This window comes from Tachyglossus aculeatus, chromosome 22 (genome assembly GCF_015852505.1).
Source record: "Tachyglossus aculeatus isolate mTacAcu1 chromosome 22, mTacAcu1.pri, whole genome shotgun sequence".
NCBI classification, from domain to species: Eukaryota; Metazoa; Chordata; class Mammalia; order Monotremata; family Tachyglossidae; genus Tachyglossus; species Tachyglossus aculeatus.
Genome location: NC_052087.1, coordinates 8,698,227 through 8,702,543, shown reverse-complemented (window position 1 = coordinate 8,702,543; position 4,317 = coordinate 8,698,227). Strand labels below are relative to the sequence as shown.

The window sequence follows — 4,317 nt, the reverse complement described above, 5'->3', positions numbered from 1 at the left end:
ACATCTGTGAGGAGGGATTATCTTTGTCCAGAAACGCTCTGGACATATTACTCCCCTCCTCAAAAACCTCCAATGGCTACCGATCAATCTGCGCATCAGGCAGAAACTCCTCACCCTGGGCTTCAAGGCTCTCCATCACCTCGCCCCCTCCTACCTCACCTCCCTTCTCTCCTTCTACTGCCCAGCCCGCACCCTCCGCTCCTCCACCACTAATCTCCTCACTGTACCTCACTCTCGCCTGTCCCGCCATCGACCCCCGGCCCATGTCATCCCCCGGGCCTGGAATGCCCTCCCTCTGCCCATCCGCCAAGCTAGCTCTCTTCCTCCCTTCAAGACCCTGCTGAGAGCTCACCTCCTCCAGGAGGCCTTCCCAGACTGAGCCCCTTCTTTCCTCTCCCCCTCGTCCCCCTCTCCATCCCCCCGTTTTACCTCCTTCCGTTCCCCACAGCACCTGTATATATGTATATATGGTTGTACATATTTATTACTCTATTTATTTATTTATTTATTTATTTTACTTGTACATTTCTATCCTACTTATTTTATTTAGTTGGTATGTTTGGTTCTGTTCTCTGTCTCCCCCTTTTAGACTGTGAGCCCACTGTTGGGTAGGGACTGTCTCTATGTGATGCCAATTTGTACTTCCCAAGCGCTTAGTACAGTGCTCTGCACATAGTAAGCGCTCAATAAATACGATTGATTGATTGATTGATTGATCTGTGAATCTAGCTCTCTTCACCTTTTCAAAGCCCTACTGAGAGCTCACCTCCTCCAGGAGGCCTCCCCAGACTGAGCCTCCCCTTTTCCTCTGCATCTCTTCCCCTGCCCATCGCCCCTACTCCCTCCCTCTGCTGTACCCCCTTCCCCTCCCCGCAGCACTTGTGTATATTTATACATATTTATTACTCTATGGATTTTATTAATGATGTGTATATAACTATAATTCTATTTATCTATTTTGATGGTAATGACATGTCTACTTGTTTTGTTTTGTTGTCTGTTTCCTGCTTCTAGACTGTGAGCCCATTGTTGGGCAGGGATTGTCTCTCTCTGTTGCCAAATTGTACTTTCCAAGCGCTTAGTACAGTGCTCTGCACACAGTAAGTGCTCAATAAATATGAATGAATGAATATGACATGTCAGTGGTTGGCACCAGGCAATCTTCATGTGCCTTCAACATGGAAGAGATTTTCAGTCCCATATCATCCTTTCAGTCTCATCTATTTCCTTGTTTGAGAGCCTATTAAAAAAAATAATATTTCTTAACTATGTTTACTATGTACCAAGCACTGTTCCAAGTGTTGGGATAGATATAGGATAATCAGGTCAGATACAGTCCCTGTCCACACAAGGCTCACAGTCTAAATCAGAGGGAGGAGGATTTAATTCCCATTTCACAGATGAGGTAACTGAGGCACAAAGAAGTAACGTGACTTGCCCAAGGTCACACAGCAGACAAGTGGTGAAGCCAGGATTAGAACCACTAGACTGTAAGCTGATTGGTAGGCAAGGAACGTATCTGCTTATTTTTGTATTGTACTCTCCCAAGTGCTTAGTACAGTGCACAGTAAGCGCTCAATAAATATGATTGAATTGAATTGAATTGAACCCAGGTTCTCTACTAGATTGCAGTGTTTCTCGTCTCATCTCATCTCCAGTATGTCACTTTCAAAAGTGGACGACTCTGTCTTCGCATTAGCTATTCTGCCCCGATTCATCATCCAATCCATCCACCCATCCCTAGAGAAGCAGCAGTGGCTCAGTGGGAAGAGCACAGGCTTGGGAGTCAAAAGTTGTGGGTTCAAATCCCGGCTCTTTCACTTGTCTGCTGTGTGACTTTGGGCAAGTAACTTAACTTCTCTAGGCCTCAGTTCCCTCATCTGTCAAATGGGGATGAAGACTGTGAGCCCCACTTGGGAATACCTGATTACCTTGTATCTCCTCTAGAGCTTAGAACAGTGCTTGGCACATAGTAAGCGCTTAACAAATACCAACATTATTATTATTATTATTATTATTATTATTACCCTTTTGAGAGGGATGGGTTCCAGGGAATGACCCTGTGATTCTGGATGTGGGACCGGGCCGAGGAGGAGGGTCAAAGGCACCCCACCAAGTTGGTCCTGGACACCAGAGTAGGGAGAATCCAAACCAGAGGACTATAAGATCTGGAAATCTGGAAGCAATGTGGCCTAATGGAATGAGCACAGGCCTGGGAGTCAGAGGACTTGGGTTCTAATTCTGGCTCCTCCACTTGTCTGCTGGGTGACCTTTGGCCTGCCACATAAGTTCTCTGTGCCTCAGTTCTCTCACTTGTAAAATGGGAAGTAAATCTCCCCCTCTCCTATTTAGACTCTGAGCCCGCAATGGACAGGAACCTTGTCTAATTTGATTATCTAGTATCTATCCCAGCACTTAGGACAGTGCTTAGCATGACAGTGAGCTGAGCCCTTAAAAAATACCACCATTATCTGGGACCCAGGCAGTCCCTGGTCTAGGTTAGTCTACCTCCAGCATCACAGTGGCAAGTTGGACCAAACCTAAGCCTTGCAAAACTAGAAGTAAAAATACACAGCTGCCCAGAAGTAGACCAGAAATCTATCCCATCAATCTAGGGAAGCATCATGGCCTAGTGGATAGAGCCCGGGCCTGCAAGTCAGAGGGACTTGGGTTCTAATCCTCGTTCCACCCTTTGTCTGCTGTGTGACTTTGGGCAAGTCACTTAATTTCTCTGTGCCTCAGTTCCCTTATCTGGAAAATGGGAATTAAGACTGTGGTGCAGGGACTATTTCATTCATTCATTCAATCATATTTATTGAGCGTTTACTGTGTGCAGATCACTGTACTAAGCGCTTGGAAAGTACAATTTGGCAACAGATAGAGAAGGTCCCTACCCAACAACAGGTTCACAGTCCTATTTTCTTGTACCTACTTAAAACTGTCTGACACATAGTAAGCACTTAAATACCACAGTTATTAATATAAATTATTATTAACTAGGTAGTGTGGAAACAGGACACATATCCTTCAGTGCTCTAGCCTCAACTCCCCAACCACTTGACAAAGCATTCACTGAGTAGCTACTGTGCTCTGAGTTCTGTCCTGTGCACTTATTTATAATAACGGTATTTTCTAAGCACTTATTCTGTATCAAGCACTGTTCTAAGTGCTGGGGTGGATGCAAGGTAATCAGGTTGGACGCAGTCCCTGTCCCACATGGGGCTCACAGTCTTCATCCCCATTTTATAGATGAAGTAACTGAGGACCAGAGCAGTTAATAATAATAATAATGATGGTATTTATTAAGTGCTTACCATGTGCAAAGCACTGTTCTAAGCATTGGGGTGGTTACAAGGTGATGATCAGGTTGTTCCACGGGGAGCTCACAGCCTTAATCCACATTTTACAGTTGAGGTAACTGAGGCCCAGAGAAGTTAAGTGATTTTTCCAAGGTCACACAGCTGACAACTGGCAAAGTCGGAATTTGAACCCATTACCTCTGACTCCAAAGCCCGTACTCTTTCCACTGAGCCCCCCTGTTTCTCTGTTAAGTTAAATGACTTGTCCAAGGTCACACAGCAGACAACTGGGATTAGAATGCAGGTCGCTGTGACTCCAGGCTTATGCTCCATTCACTAGGCCATGCTGTTTCTGAGTGGCTATTTTGTGCAGGGCACATTATTGTATACCCAAATCTTCTAGGTTCTTGGTAATATATCATAGAAGTAAAAGACATGTGTTCTTTAAGAATCGCTACTCAATGGTGTAGACGGGTGGATATTAAGTTGCTAAATGCATAAATAAGAGTGTAACAGGTCCAAGTGACAAAAAAATAAGTAATCACATAAATAAATATCTTTGAGTGCTTAATTGGCTGATTCCCCTCTCAGGATCACACCCGGAGAGTTTCCAGGACTCTACCAGTCTCTTCTATGGGAGGGAGAGTCAAGCAGAGGCCTACCCATTCCATTCCTAGCTTGGGCAGTGGCTAGCGAGTGGAAGGCAGTCTGCTACAAATCAAAAATCACCTGTGCTCGGCAGCAGCAGTATGGAAAGAGTTGAGGGTGGAGACTCAAATTTTCTGTGCAGAAGGAGGCAATGGTAAACCACTTCAGAATTTTTAACAAGAAAACTCTGGATACACTACCAGAACAGTTGCAGAAATGGAGAGTGAAGTGTTCTGGGAGAGATGTGTCCCTGGAGTTGCTATGGATCGGACATGACTCGACAGCATAAAAAACAAAACACAACAAAACAAAATTGGCTGATTGGGTAGCAAGGACAGGAAAGTGGGAGATTTACAGGATTAGTAAAGAT

General features: G+C 44.9%; 1 non-coding gene across 1 annotated transcript; it reads left to right on the top strand.

Moving 5' to 3' along the window:
* Positions 1–3,880: 3,880 nt before the first annotated feature.
* On the top strand, positions 3,881–4,018 carry LOC119944263. The gene has a single exon (XR_005455759.1). It is a non-coding gene; the product is annotated as a small nucleolar RNA SNORA7 (small nucleolar RNA).
* The last annotated feature ends 299 nt before the right edge of the window (positions 4,019–4,317 follow it).